General features: G+C 37.4%; 1 long non-coding RNA gene across 1 annotated transcript; it reads left to right on the top strand.

Moving 5' to 3' along the window:
• The first annotated feature begins 569 nt into the window (after positions 1-569).
• LOC109026584 (uncharacterized) lies at positions 570-14,468 on the top strand. The gene is made up of 3 exons (XR_002005597.3): positions 570-643; positions 5,484-5,560; positions 14,407-14,468. It is a non-coding gene; the product is annotated as an uncharacterized lncRNA (long non-coding RNA).
• Positions 14,469-16,561: the final 2,093 nt, after the last annotated feature.

Genomic DNA, 16,561 nt, shown 5'->3' with positions numbered 1-16,561 from the left:
AGAGAACTACCTTGCCTCTTCCACTTGTGAAGACACATTACGAAGAAAGCCTCTCTGAATCATAAAACAAACCCTCACCAGATATCCTATCTCTCAGTCCTTTATCTTGGACTTTCTAGCTTCTAGCATCATGAGAAATAAATTATTGGTTATTTATAAGCTATGCAGTTTGTGGTATTTTGTTATCATAGCCTCAATGGACCAAGACAGTCAATCTCACCACGTTTATCACAGGGTATATGGTTCAGTACCTATAATTTCTTATTTTGAAGTCAAGGGATTTTAGACAGACTTATGATTAACAAAGCATGCAGTTTCAGTAACTAACATCTATGGATTCATTTTAACCAAAAAGAAAACAAAGATTAGGTTTAGATCTACATTTTTTAAATATATCCCTTCACTTCCTCTGCTGCTTTTGTTGCTAAGTCCCCCTGGCAACATGATGCACTGTGAAGGTCAGGATGAACATTGCCGTAAACAGAACAAGGACAGGAAAGTTAACAAAGAGAAGATTCTGTAGCTGCAAAAATACCTCTAGGTGTTCCGGACACTATGTGCCTATAGCTGGCTACAGGATCACAGCAGCCAAAAGCCCTCCAGGAAGAAGTATGGAAGCAGCTTTATTGAGGTTGCCAGCAAGGTAAAAACAAAATTCTTCTCTTAGAAAAATTATCACTGTAATCCATTTGACTGAAAATGCCAAATGTTTAGAATTAGGAAGTCTAGCCATTATAGAGAAATGGTGTGCACTCAGGTCCAGGGATGGAAGTTGATGCCAACGAGATGCATTAAGCAACGTTTACATGCATGGTAATCGTGGATTGGATGTCTGCTCCAAAAGTGTTCGCTAGATGATCTCAGAAAATTAATTGGGTTAAATATTCCTGGAGGTTGATCTAGAGCAATCGTTCTCAAACTTTAGTATGTATCAGAATCACCTGGGAAACTTGTTAAACACGGATTGCTGGGCCCTCTTCCTACAGTTTCTTATTATTAGGTAAGGGCTGGACTGGATAATTTGCATTTCTAACAAATTCCCAGGGATTGAAATGTTACTGAATCAGGAACTACTACTTGGAAGCACTAATCTAGGGACAATTAATTGAGAAATGGAAAATTTTCCCTAAATAAAATATATGTGCCCAGTCAACTGTTTTATGTAGTAGAGATTAGAAGACTGAATATTATAATTACTTGCTTTAGATCTAAGATTTTTCAATGGAAACTTTAGTCTGACTTTTTAAAATGATATTATTGTGATGGCTAACATTTATAGAGACTTGAATTTACCAAGAAATTTATAGGTGACAAAATTATTTAGTACTTACAACAGCCTTAAAAGGCAGGCTTTACTGTCCCGTTTAATAGATGAAAAAAGAGTTTATGTCAGGTTGTAAGATTACAAAGCTACTGAATTGCAAGGACAATATTAGAATCTGAATTCTTATTTTTCTCACATGAGTGTTTTTCAGAATTTAATGTGCATATAAGTCATCCAAGAATCTTGTTAAAGCGGAGACTCTGTTGATCATACAATCAATATGTAATGGCAAAAAGTCATCAATATTATGATAATATTTAAAATGAATTAATATACTAATCACAGTATTACTTGTATAATTTAAAATGGCAGTACATAAGGTGTGAAAATATTTATGCCACCAAAATAAATTGTGTATAACTCATGTGAATTGAGTATTTGAAAAAACTAAATCATCAGACAAAAAAATAGAAAACATAATTTGTCTTTTTTGGTTAATAGAAATGTATATTCTGTTTTTAGTTAAGGCTAAAGAATTCAGCCCTTAAGTCTCAATATGCAATCAAAATAGGAATGGGGCCAGGAGTAGTGGCTAATGCCTGTGATCACATAATTTTGGAGGCCAAGGTGGGAGGATTGCTTGAGGCCAGGAGTTTGAGACCAGCCTGGGCAACATAGCAATGCCCTGTCTCTACAAAAATAAAAATAAGTGTGACATGGTGGTGGGTGCCTGTAGTCCCAGCTACTTGGGAGGCTGAAGCAGGAGGATTGCTTAAGCCCAGAAGTTTTAGGCTAGAATGAGCTATGATCATGCCACTGCACTCCAGCCTGGGTAACAGAGCAAGACCCTATCTCTAAAAATATAAAAATAAAAAATAAAAATAGGAATGGTATAGGTTTTTAAAGCTAGTATCAGCAAGCAGTCCACATTACTCTAAGAACATTATGCTTAAGTTTGAGTTGCTTCTAATCAGGGGATATTTTTTAGTTTTTTTCTTTATGAATTTACTTGAAGGCCATATTATAGTCAGTTTTTTAAATGCATCTTTAAAATACATTTTATTTAACTCATGTTTATTAACTAAATATAAACTATATTTATTTTCAAGCATGTTGTTTTTATTTTAAACCATAATATAGCTCTCCAAATACTATCTCAAAATATATAAACTGAGTTTCTTTTAAATACCCTAGGAAACACCCAAAACTTTAAAATCGAAAGACTACCACACAAGAGCATTGCTGCCTAGAAATAGCCAGCTCCCCAAAATGATTGTTTAAACTTTAGAAACTCCTTTTTTCCTGACATCTGCATTAATTAATCAGTTGCATAAAATCCCTGATATATATGTACTCAATATTTACATGAGAATCATATTTTTATGTTCTAAAATTAAACGTGGACATTTTTAGAGGTTATTTACAAGATGCCCAAGTGGATGCATCTGCCATAGATAATCATCTGCATTGTCAGAAAAATGCAATTCATCATTTTTCCAGCTGAAACCTATGTTTTCATGATTCTCAGGATCTCAAGTGGTACTAGAACTTTATCTTTTTGCCTCTTAATTTTCTGTCTTTGTTTATATTTCTTAGCCACGGCTGTTGCTCTGTCTGTGCATTATTTAACTAATGGTTTGAGTTCTCTCTCCCCAACCAGAGGCAAAAACTGGTAGAGCATTAGCCACCATTGCATAGTTCAGGGAACACCCTGTGTGTATATGTGAGTGGGTTTATATGTCTGTAATTAAGAATCTCCACCAGGATGCTAGAAATCTATCCTATCAGGTCAGAGACAACATAAAATCTGGTTTGTTAGCCTTCTTTTATTTGTTCATTTTGCTATGTGTGAGTTCAAATCAACTGCAAAATTTTCTTTTGAACAATCAAAAGTAGAATAAACTTTTGAAACGTGGATTTGTGCTTCATTTTTATCCTTCACCAGGAGCTGAGCCTGCTGAATTGAAGCAGAAAGTGATGTGTCTGCAACTGAGAAAAGCCTTTTCCTCTCTTTGTGTGAATTTAAAATATTTTCTTTCCTCTGGGGGATATTATTACACTAGATAATAAAAACTCTCAAATTAATCACATATATTATACATCTAACATTCTCAGAAAATAATGAAACCAAACTTTTAATACTTTAAATCTGCTAGCCATTTGAGAAAAAACAATCCTCATGAAACCACTATCTAGAAACATTTTCACTTAAAAATTCAAATTCATAAACTTAAGGTGAATCTTTGAACAAAATAGACTGGCATAATAATTTTGATTTAAAAAGTGAATAAAGAGCTGTATATAATTTTTGTGACTTTATTAGTATTAGTTTGTGCTATAAAACAGGCATACCTTTTATTTTTTAATAGGGTTTGGGTTTTTTATTTTTTGAAGAGGCCAATTAATCAGACTGCTTAAGTTTCTTTTTAATTTTTAGATAGGAAGATTTTTTTTTTGTTTTTAACTTTTATTTTAGGTTCAGGGGTAAAATCGTAGGTTTGCTATACAGGTAAACTGTATGTCTAGGGGGTCTGGTGTACTGATTATTTCCTTACTCAGGTAATAAGCATAGTACCCAATAGGTACTATGGGTACTAAGGGAGATCCTCCCGCTTCTCCCACCCTCCACTTTCAAGTAATCCTCAGTGATTGTTGTTTCCCTTTTTGTGTCCATGTGTTCTTATTGTTTAACTCCCACATATAAGTGAGAACATGTGATATTTGGTTTTCTGTTTCTGTGTTAGTTTGCTTAGGATAATGGCCTCTAGCTCCATCCATGTTGCTCCAAAGGACGTGATCTCATTCTTTATGTCTGTGTAGTATTCCACACTGTGTATGTCCTGCATTTTATTTATCCACTCTACTATTGATGGACATTTAGGTTGATTCCATGTCTTTGCTATTGCGAATAGTGCTGTGATGAACACATGGGTGCATGTGTCTTTATGGTAGAATGATTTATATTCCTTTGGTTACATACCCAATAATTAGATTCCTAGGACAAATGGTAATTCTGTTTAAACTGAGCTGCTTGAATTTCTGACACTGGTTTACTGATCAGAATACATCATCACTTCTACAAACTTTAGGACTGTGAAAATGTAACACTAGGGCTTAATCAAATTGAAGGATAATTCTTCATTCTTTATATTAGCAATAATATCTTTCTGCAGTGTGTCACTCAGGTTTGAGATAGAAGAACAAATAATAGAGGCATTTAAAAGACCCAATCTTAATTTCCAAAATGAAATTTCCACACAAATGTTAACTTTTTAGCTTCAGTCTTTGTTCTGTGCTCCAAACTCAGGGAGTCTTATATAATTAATTCACAGTGTTTTCTGCACATGTGTAAAATATCAGGCCAAACATAATGGAGCCAGACTGTTTTGAAATCAAGAAAAATTTTTAGAGGTTGTTTATTATCAAAATAGAGGAACTGTTAAGAAAACACATCCAAAACTTCTAAACAAAAAGAGCACAGTGTATCATTTCCAAATCCCAGGACTATTTAGAGTAATTTACCTGTGAATGTCATTCATATTTTTTTTTTAAATTCAGGCCTAGACACTGTGAAGTTGTATGTTAATTTGTGTATTTCTGTTCATTGGAAAAAGACCTTAAAAGAAATGGTTTCATTATTACCCTGTAGAACACTAAAGTTTTAAAAAAAATCTAACCTAGAGATCATAGTCTAATGCTTGTTTTTCTCAAATGCCTATACTCAATGGTTTTTTAACCAGCGTTAGCATCTTACTGTTTATTTGTTCATGAGTTCTATTTTATTTGACACATCTTCATTTTATATCTGTATGACAGCTATGTTTTGAATTACTGAAAATTTTATCTGACAATTAATACTCTGGTACTCACGCATCATAACCACCTCACAGAAAACTCTTGCTTAACTGTGCGTTTCGACTATAGCCCCGTTGTTCTCTATTACTCAAGACCCATATTGTGCTCAGTTGAGCTCAGGAAGGATGGAAATATCATCATTCTAAATTCCACTTCTGCCAGCTTTGATGACCAAAGGAAATTTATAAGTATTTCTTTTCAAGTAATGGGTCAAATGGCATGCCCTGACTTGACATGATATAACCAAAGACGGAAGCTAATGCAATAAGCTATGAAACTTTGTTAAAACTGACACGTGAGCTTAAGAGCTTATTTTTGTCACAGAATGACTTATTTCTCTTAATCCTTTTCTTCATTTTGAAAGATTACGGCTTCTTTGACGCATGAACGTTTTGGAATTTATGAGGATTTTAATGAGGATTTTCTGAAAAAAATAAAAATGTAAGTAGAAAACTATGAGTGTGTATATTCTTGAATTGTTAAAGATGTAAACCAAATGTTTACATTCATTGCTTTGGGGGAGTATAATTAGTTAATCTGGAGTGTTAGCTACCTTGCTATTGCTATTTTTATCCAATACTCTTTTTAAAAATGTGGAAGCCTCATATGAATGAATTATGCTTTTTAGAAATATTCAAATTCCAACAAAGGAAAATTAATGTGCATAGAATTTCCATAGATTTTTACTTTTTCCACCTGACAATGTGATGATGGAAATAATTGAGATGGTGATGGTCTGTCCCTCTCAGCTCATTATTCTCGAATTATTTCCTACAGTATTTAATGTTTCCTTCCCACGGATTTCCATAGCAACCATATAGAAGCAGGGTTTCACAATTAATTGCTTAATACCCATTCAGTGCAAAATGATGCCCAGGAGTGGGAGTTCCCTTCTTGGCTGAACTACTGGCGGTGAGGCCTTTCATTAAAGCTGGGACTGGATACCTCCAGACTAGCAAAGCGCCAATGTAGTCAGTGTTCTCTCAGGTAAAAAGAACTGCAGCAGCAGCTCCCAAAAGCTATAAACCCGTGGAGCGGGTCCCCACTGTGCGTGTGTGCTCAGTGCTACTTGTTTGCATTGTGCTCAGTTCACCCAGCTGCTGGTGTTGGTTTTCTCATTATTTTAAACTGCATAGCCCAAAATAGCTTCTGGCATGCTGTTTTCAGCGCAGAAACTCATAAAACCTCGGCAAGAGGAGTATTGGCTTTATTATCCTTCTCTGTATGACTGAAGCTTTCAAAAAGAAAAAAGAAGAGCCTGGGGTACAAACCTGTGACAAGGCCTGTGAGTTGAAGATTTTTAAAATGAGGCCACATGCCTATTGTTAATCCTCACTCAGGGAACATGCTTTCAGCTTACTTATCATCCAGCACTGGAAGCTGCTGATCCGCAGCAGGATTTAGGGAGAGGAAAACAGGCCAAGACCTGGAAATGAAGACATCTGGATTCTTACCCCCAACACTGTCATTAGCTACTGTGTGTGACTTCCTTCAGGTAGCCTCTTTGGATCTTCATTTAATCATCCGTTGGGGGAAAAAAAAAAAGGAAAAGAAGGATTTGTCTAGAGAAATGCATGTACACCCTTTAAACAGTGCTTATCACGTAATACAGGTATAATCAATTACATGCTTCTTAAGACCCTTCTTGATCTAAAATTCATTTTTCTCATAATCTCTGAGGAAATGTAAGGTGCTCCCAATATAGTTAAGGATCCAAGAATAATACACATGTGATGATTTTGAAAATAAGACAAGACTATACATTTCTGTGCTAAATTGAGAAATACACTAAAAAAAAAAAAGAAGAGAAAGAAAGCTGCTCTCACCACCCCACATTTGCCTTAAAATATCTCTGTCTGTTCATTCCTTCTCTATTCCTTCGCTCCTGCTGAAGAAAATGGGATCTTTCTACTTACCAAAGATATTCATTTAACCTGAATCTCCAAATCCCATTTCCTTCTACCTTCTTTCAGAATACTGTTCCAAAATAAGCATCCTTTTTTCTTTGTACTTCAACTCTCCTTTTCTCCTTGTTCCTTCCTTGTGAATTAGAAACAATCTCAAGTCTCTCCTTCTCACTATCTTGATTAAATTGTACTACCACTAAACCTGCTGACATTTCCAAAAAACACACTTGCTTGTTTATTTCCTTTTTGTTTTTAAGGATCTCAAGTGCTCAGAATTGAAGTTCTAGTGTAGATTTTTTTTCTTTTTTTAACTTTTATTTTAGGTTCAGGAATACATGTATAGGTTTGTTACACAGGTAAACTCATGGGGGTTGTTGTACAGATTATTTAGTCACCCACGTACTAATCCTAGTACCTAACAGTTGTTTTTTTCTGTTCCTCTCCCTCCTCCCACCCTCCATCTTCAAGTAGGCCCCAGTATCTGTTGTTCCTCTCTGTGTCCATGTGTTCTCATCATTTGGCTCCCACTTAGAAGTGAGAACACACGGTATTTGTTTTTCTGTTCTTGCATTAGTTTGTTTAGGATAATGGCCTCCAGCTCCATCCATGTTCCAGCAAAGGACATTAACTTATTCTTTTAATGGCTGCATAGTATTCCATGGTGTTTATGTACCACATTTTCTTTATCCAGTCTACCATCAATGGGCATTTAAATTGATTCTATGACTTTGATATTGTGAATAGTGCTACAATGAACATACACAAGCGTGTGTATTTATGGTAGAATAATTTATATCACTTTGGGTATATACCAAGTAATGGGATTGCTGGGTTGAATGACAGTTCTGTTTTTAGCTCTTTGAGGAACTGCCTCACTGCTTTCCACAGTGGTTGAACTAACTTACACTTCCACCAACCGTATATAAGTGTTCCTCTTCTTCACAACCTTACAAGCATCTGTTATTTTTTGACTTTTTAGTAATAGCCACTCTGGTTTGAGATGGTATCTCATGTTGGTTTTGATTTGCATTTCTCTATTGATCTGTGATATGGAGTTTTTTTCCATATCCTTGTTGGCTACATGTACATCTTTTTAAGAGTGTCTATTCATGCCCTTTATCCACTTTTTAATGGGTTTTTTTTTCTTATAAACTTGTTTAAGTTCTTTATAGAGGCTAGATATTAGACCTTTGTCTGCATAATTTGCAAAATTTTTCTCCCATTCTGTAGGTTGTCTGTTTACTCTGTTGATGGTTTATTTTGCTCTGTAGAAGCTCTTTAGTTTAATTAGACACCATTTGTCAATTTTTGCTTTTGATGCAATTACTTTGGGCATTTTCATAATGAAATATTTGCCAGTTCCTATCTTCAGAATGGTATTACCTAGGTTGTCTTCCAGGGTTTTTATAATTTTGGGTTTTACATTTAAGTCTTTAATCCATCTTGAGTTGATTTTTATATATGGTGTAAGCAAGGGATCCAGTTTCAATCTTCTGCATATGGCTAGCCAGTTATCCCAGCACCATTAATTAAATAGGAGTCCTTTCCCCATTGCTTGTTTTTTTCAGTTTTGTCAAAGGTCAGATGGTTGTAGGTGTGTGGCATTATTTCTGGGCTCTCTGTTCTGTTCCATTGGTCTATGTGTATGTTTTTGTACCAGTATCATGCTGTTTTGGTTACTGTAGCCCTGTAGAATAGTTTGAAGTCAGGTAATATAATGCCTCCAGCTTTGTTCATTTTGCTCAGGATTGCCTTGGCTATTTGGGCTCTTTTTTGGTTCCATATAAATTTTAAAATAGATTTTTTTTCTAATTTTGTGAAGAATGTCATTGGTAGTTTGATAGGAATAGCAATGAATCTCTAAATTGCATTGGGCACTATGGCCATTTTAAAGATATTGATTCTTCCTATCATGTACATGGAATATTTTTCCATTTGTTTGTGTCATCTCTGACTGCTTTAAGCAGTGTATTGTAATTCTCATTGTAGAGCTCTTTCACCTGATTCGTTGTATTCCTAGATATTTATTTTTTTTGTGGTAGCTGTGAATGGGATTGTGTTCCTGATTTGGCTCTCAGCTTGGCTGTTGTTGGAGTATAAGAATGCTGATTTTTCTATGGTGATTTTGTATCCTATAACTTTGCTAAAGTTGTTTATCAGCTTAAGGATCTTTTGAGCCATGACTATGGGGTTTTCTAGATATAGAATCATGTCATCTGCAAACAGGGATAGTTTGACTTCTTCTCTATTTGGATGCCCTTTATTTCTTCCTTTTGCCTGATTACTCCAGCCAGAACTTCCAAAACTGTATTGAATAGGAGTGATGAGAGAGGGCATCCTTGTCTTGTGCCAGTTTTTAAAGGAAATGCTTCCAGCTTTTGCCCATTCAGTTGATGCCGACTGTGGGTTTGTCTTAAATAGCTCTTATTATTTCAAGGCACGTCCCTTCAATGCCTAGTTTATTCAGTTTTTTTTTTTTAACATAAAGAGGTGTGGAATTTTATTGAAAGTCGTTTCTGCATCTATGGGGATGATTGTGTGGTTTCTGTCTTTAGTTCTGTTTATGGGATGAATCACATTTATTGATTTGCTTATTTTGAACCAAACTTATATCCCAGAAAAAAAGCCTACTTGATCGTGGTGGATAAGCTTTCTGATTTGCTGCTGAATTTGGTTTGCCAGTATTTTGTTGACGATTTTTACATTAATGTTCATCAAGGATATTGGCCTGAAATTTTCTTTGTTGTGTCTCTGCCAGGTTTTGGTATCAGGATGAGGCTAGTCTCATAGAATAAGCTGGGGAGAAGTCCCTCCTCCTCAATTTTTGGGAATAGTTTCAAAAGGAATGGTACTTTGTAGTAGGCTCTCTCTGTATATCTGGTAGAATTTGACTGTGAATCTGTCTGGTTCTTGGCTTCTTTTGGTTGGTAGGCTATTTATTAGTGATTCAATTTCAAATCTCATTATTGGTCTGTTCAGGAAATCAAATTCTTCTTGACTGAGTATTGGAAGGGTGTACGTGTCCAGGAATTTATCCATCTATTCTAGGTTTTCTTGTTGGTGTGCATAGTAGTCTCTGATAGTTATTTGTATTTCTGTGGGTTCAGTGGTAATATCCCCTTTGTCATTACTGATTGTGTTTATTTGGATCTTCTCTCCTCTCTTCCGTATCACTCTAGCTAGCAATCTATCTTAATAATTTTTTCAAAATGCCAATTCCTGGATTCATTGATCTTTTGAATGTTTTTTGGTGTCTTGATTTCCTTCAGTTCAGTGCTGATTTTAGTTAATTTTTGCCTCTGCCAGCTTTGGGATTGGATTGTTCTTGCTTCTCCAGTTCTTCTAGTTTTGATATTACATTGTTAATTTGAAATCTTTCTAACTTTTTGATGTGGGCATGTAGTTCTATAAGTTTCCTTCTAAACAGTGCCTTGGCTGTGTCCCCGAGATCCTGGTATGTTGTCTCTTTGTTCTGATTAGTTTCAGAGAACTTCTTGATTTCTGCCTTAATTTCATTATCTACCCGAAAGTCATTCAGGAGCAGGTTGTTTAACTTCCACATAGTTGCATTGTGTTGAGTGATTTTTTTTCGGTCTTGATTTCTGTTTTTATTGTGCTGTGGTGCGAGAGTGTGTTTGGTATGACTTCTGTTCTTTTGCATCTGCTGATAATTGTTTTATATCTAATTGTGTGGTGATTTTAGAATATGTACCACATGGTGATGGGAAGAATAATGCATATTGTGTTGTTTGGGGGAGGATAGTTCTGTATACATCTATCAGACCCATTTGGTTCAATATTGAGTTCAGGTCCTGAATATCTTTGTTAATTTTCTGCCTCAGTGTTCTGACTAATATAGTCAGTGGGGCATTGAAGTCTCTCACTATTATTGTGTGAGAGTTGAAGTCCGTTGGTAGGTCTCTAAGAACGTACTTTATGAATCTGAGTGCTCTTGTGTTGGGTGTATCTATATTTAGGATAGTTAAGTCTTCTTACTGAATTTAACTCTTTACCATTATGTAATGCCCTTCTTTGCCTTTTTTGATCATTATTGGTTTAAAGTCTGTTTTGTCTGAAGTTAGGATTGGAACCCCTGCTTTTTTCTGATTTCTATTTTCTTGGTAGATTTTCCTCCTTCCCTTTATTTTGAGCCTATGGATGTCACTGTGTGTGAAATGGGACTCTCGAAGATAGCATACCATTGGGTCTTGCTGTTTTATCCAGCTTGCCACAGATTAGTATTGTACTAAATGCCTTTTAAATGGGGCATTTAGCACATTTACTTTCAAGAATAGTATTGATGTGTGTGGATTTGAACCTGTCATTGTGGTGTTAGCTGGTTATTATGCCAGCTTGTTTGTGAGGTTGGTTTATAGTATCACTGCTCTGTGTACTTAGATGTGTTTCTGTAGTGGTTGGTAACTTTCTTTCCTTCCATACTTAGTGCTCCTTTCAATATCTCTCGTAAAGCAGGTCTGATGATAACAAACTCCCTTAGTATTTGCTTATCTGGAAAGGATCTTATTTCTCCTTCACTTAAGAAGCTTATTTTGGCTAGATATGAAATTTTTGGTTGAAGATTTTTTTCTTTAAGAATATTGAATATAGGCCTCCATTCTCTTCTGGCTTGTAGGGCTTCTACTGAGATGTCCACTGTTAGCCTGATGGGATTCCCTTTGTAGGTGACCTCCCCTTTCTCTCTAGCTGTCTTTAACATTCTTTCTTTCATTTCAACCTTGTAAAACTTGATTACTGTGCGCCTTGAGGATGATCTTCTTGTGTGGAATCTTGCAAGGGTTCTCTCTATTTCCTGAGTTTGACTCTTAGCCACTCTAGCATGGTTGGGGAAGTTTTCATGAACTCTATACTGAAATATGTTTTTCAAGTTATTTGGTTTCTCCCTCTCCGTTTCTGAGATGCCAGTGATTCATGAATTTGGACTCCTTACATAATCTTGTATTTCTCCAAGGTTTTGTTCATTCCTTTTCATTCTTTTTTTTTCATTTGGCTGTCTTATTTCAGAGAACCAGTCTTCAAGTTCCAAGATTTTTTCCTCAGCTTGGTCTATTCTGCTGTCAATACTTGTGATTGCATTGTGAAATCCTTGTAGTGTGTTTTTCAGGTCTATCGGACCAGTGAAGTTCTTCTTTTTTAACAGCTATTTCATCTGTCAGCTCCAGTATCACTTTATTGTGATTCTTAATTTCCTTGGATTGGTTTTTGCTGTTCTCCTGAATCTCACTGATCTTCATTCCAATCCATATTCTGAATTCTATTTCTGTCATTTTAGCCAAGTCAGTCTGGTTAAGAACCTTTGTTAAAGAACTAGTGTGGTTATTTGGAGGACACAGGACACTGGCCTTTTGAATTGTTGGAGTTCTTGCGTTGGTTCTTTCTTATCTCTGCATGTGGCTGTTCCTCCAACTGCTAGGCTGTCGAAGTAGTCAGGCAGCAGCAGCGTGGTTGTGCTGAAGTCTCAGGTCAGGCAGCCCTGCTCAGTGAGGAGAAGTGAGGATGCGGGCATGCATGGAGAACAGTCCAGCTACTTTTCTATGAAATGGGTGCTCTGTCCTGGGGGTCTTGATCAGTCCATAATCCTGGGTACTCTCCAGAGCCTGGAGACAGCAAGGGCAAGGGCTGTGAGAAAGCAAAGATGGCAACCTGCTCCTCCTACTGGGTACTGTGTCCCAGGAAGTTGCAGAGTTGCTACTGGCTTGATAATTCCAGTTGGAGGTGGCTGAAGACCCAGGTTGGGAGGACCAACCCAGGGAGGAGACATAGGATCAGGGACCCATGTAACAAGCAGTCAGGCTGCTTTTTCACAGGGCTGCTGCAGTATGCTGGCAATCCACTCTAGTCCCTAGTTACTTCAGATTTTCTAGTACCTGAAGGCATCTTCAGTGAAGGCTGCAAAACAGCAAAGATGGTGGCCTGCCCCTCCATCTGGGAGCTCCACCCCAGGGAGATACAGATCTGTTGCCAGCCTGAATACACTGGCAGTGGTGGCTGGAAACCTCGGTAGGGAGCTCCACCCCAGGGAGATACAGATCTGTTGCCAGCCTGAACACACTGGCAGTGGTGGCTGGAAACCTCGGTAGGGAGCTCCCACCCAGTGGGAAGGAAGGGGATGAGGGACCTACTTTATAGAGCACTCTGGCACTTTTCCGTAGAGCAGCCTTGCTGTGCTGGGGGTCTGCTCCAGCCCCCAGTCACCTTAGACTCTCCAAAGCCTGAAGGTGACAGTGGCTAAAGCTGCAAAACAGAAAAGATGATGGCCCTCCCTTCCCTTTGGGAGCTCCATCCCAGGTAGGTTTGGAATTGCTGCTAGCTGGAAAACACCTGTGGGGGTGGTTGTAGACCTTGGTTGTGGGATTCCACTCAGTGAAGAGAAATGGGTTCCAGGGTCTGTATGAAAAAGCAGTCTGGCTGCCTCTTCATAGAGCTACTGTGCTGTGCTGGGGGACCACTCCAGTTCCTAGACACCTTGAATTCCTCAGAACCTGAAGGCATCAATGACTAAAGCTGCAAAATAGCCAAGTGGGCAGACTGCCCCTCCCTCTGGGATCTGTGTCTCAGGGAAATGTAATGTTGCTACTCATGGCTAGCTGGAGTTCCAAGCCACAGGGTCTTATCCTGCAAGATGCCATGGAAGCAAGGCCTGCAGGCTGTGGCTGCTCGGTCCCCTAGATTCAGCCTCTTCTCTAGGGGTATGTACGGGGGTCTTACCTCCTGTTTTGCTGGAGTTGCAGCCACTTTTGCCAGGAACCCTGAGTATCTAAAGCTTCTGGGGTTCCACATGTGCCTGAGCAGATGCTCTGCCAAGACACCACATAGCTTGGCCTGTTAGAATGAAGGCCTTGGTGGACTGGGTTTATGAGGGAATCTCCTGACCCAAGAGTTGCAAAGATCCATGGGAGAAGCATGGATCCCCAGGGTTGCTCACTCAATCACTGCTTCCCTGGGTGGGGAGGCTCCTCTGGCTCCATGCCACTCCGAGTGGGCGGACATCCTACCTTGCCTTGTTCCATCCTCTGCAGGTCAAGTTCTTTTCTTAATGAATCCCAATGCATGTACCTAGGTGTTTCAGTTAATGGTTACTTTCCCCTTCTATTTCTTTCCATGAGAGTGGCACACACTAACTACTTCTAGCTGGCCATCTTCCGGCATAGAATTTTCATTTTGACTGCAAGTTGTTTCTGTTTAATTTTTTTCTGTATGTTTTCTTGTAGAATATGTTCTTTCAACTCTTCTTTCATAATTCTATATAAATATATAAATCGTTGACAAATGTACTATTTTGTGTATATTTCTGTGTTTGACATTCTTACAAATAATTTAGGGTTATTAATCTTATGTTGCTTACACTTTTTTTTCCCTAAGTGCTATGTTCTGGGCATTCATCTATCCTCTCGTCAACTTTTGATCTATCACATCTTGGGTAAGTATATAAACCAATTCACTTCCTCCACTGCATAGAATTCCTTCTTGCACATGTAACTTAATTTATATATAAACAATAGTACCGAAGTTATTTTCAGTGCTTTGCTACTATGCGCAAGCTACAGTGACCATCCTGTTAGTGGCCACTGTAAATATCGGTTAGGTTCCCTAGCAAGTTTAGTCCAATGGGGAAATTGCTGAATCAAAGGAGAAATGATAACTTAATTGTAATTCTTTCTGGAATAATTACATCAGTAGATATTCCATCATTGCTTGAGGGTTTCTTTTTTTTTGTTTTTTTTTTGAGATGAAGTCTTGCTCTGTCACTCAACCTGGAGTGCAGTGGTGCGATCTTAGCTCACTGCAACCTCCACCTCCTGGATTCAAGCAATTCTCCTGCCTCAACGTCCCCACTAGCTGGGATTACAGAAGTGCACCACCACGCCTGGCTACTTTTTTTGTATCTTTAGTAGAGACGGGGTTTTGCCATGTTGGTCAGGTTGGTCTTGAACCCCTGACCTCAAGTGATCCACCTGTATGGCCTCCCAAATTGCTGGGATTACAGGCATGAGCCACCGTGCCCAGCCAGGTTTCTTGTTTTCCATATAAAATCAACACATTTACTAATATCCAGCTATCCACTGTTGTCAGTGATAAGTAGACTTGTATCTCTTTGTGTAATTTACTTTTTTCTTTTTTTTTTTCTGGCTATTACTGAGGTTGCATATGCACATATATGTATTGGTCTTTGAGATTTTTCTTACTTTGAATTGTCTATTTCTTTACCTATTTTATATGAGTTTTCTCAATTTAAAGGCATTCCATGTATAATATATGTGTTCATCCCTTGTTGACTTTAGATGTTTCAATATATTTAACCAGTCTGTCTCTAATTTTTTGTCTATGGCATCCTTAATTAAACAGATTTTTTTGATAGAGTCGAATTAGCCCTAAGTAGCAAAATTATATACAGGGCTATGACAAGGAAACAAAAAGGCCCAACATGAAACCTTTCCCTTCATCCTTTACAGGTTTTGTTTGTTTTGTTTTGTTTTGTTTTACCATTTCCCACACATATACAATCATTATTCAATCACCATTGTCTCTCTACAGGATATGAATAATGTTTCTGTTAATGAGCCAGCCTCTGGGAACCATCACTCTCCTATTGCTTAAGATTTCCAGGTATAAGAAGTCAGCATTGTATGCCAGTTGGCTATCTTGTTCCCCAAACTTCTTAGAGCCATTGAATTTACCAACTATCTTCCTTTCCTTGCCATGATCTATAAATTAAACTAAGATTGTTTTCTTGGAGGACAGCAACAACTTCAACATTTCAAAACTTCCTCAGTTATTCAATACAAAATTTGGATTGGCATTTGATTCTGTGTAATCACCCATTTTTAAAAAATGTTCTACCTTTCTACTTGATTTCATTTATTTGTTCACTATATGCCTTGCCTAAGAACTAAACATAGGCATTCTTCTATATTTTGGTCACAGGATAATTTTTGCCTTTTTCTTTCATTTTTTTTTTCTGTAAGCAACTTGACCACTGCCATGTTTTCAATTATCTCAATGCATGGATCTTATAGATGCACAAATCTACATCTGTAATCCTGACCTCTTTTCCTAAGCTTTAAGCACATATTTTTCTTTCTATTTTTTAAAAATCACTTCCAACTTGATGGCCTAGTAGACATTTAAATATAAAATATCAAGTGCTTTTGCTTTTCATGGGTTTCTTAGCCCTGCTGTGGCTGCTGTGATTCTCCCTACCATCCAGTTTTCAAATCTAGTCATTTTCTTTTTCTGCTCCACTACTCAATTAAGTAGTGAGCATTCAAGAAGTGTAGATACCCTCACTGATTCTCATGACATTTTCTTCATTGTATTTTTAGAATAAAACTCTCGATCTGGCTGCCTACTCCGGTAGCAGACATAACCTTATTTTTTAAATTGAACTTTGCATTCAGATAGATGTATATTCAGATGCAGTTGTAAGAGTCAATATAGAGTCTCCTCTATACTTCACTCAGTTTCCCCTACTGATAACATTTTGCAAAACTGTAGTGTAATGCTGCAACTACAATAC

Source organism: Gorilla gorilla, chromosome 3 (assembly GCF_029281585.2).
Source record: "Gorilla gorilla gorilla isolate KB3781 chromosome 3, NHGRI_mGorGor1-v2.1_pri, whole genome shotgun sequence".
Lineage (NCBI taxonomy): Eukaryota > Metazoa > Chordata > Mammalia > Primates > Hominidae > Gorilla > Gorilla gorilla.
Note: the sequence above shows the minus strand (reverse complement) of the source record. Positions and strands in the feature narration are given on the sequence as shown.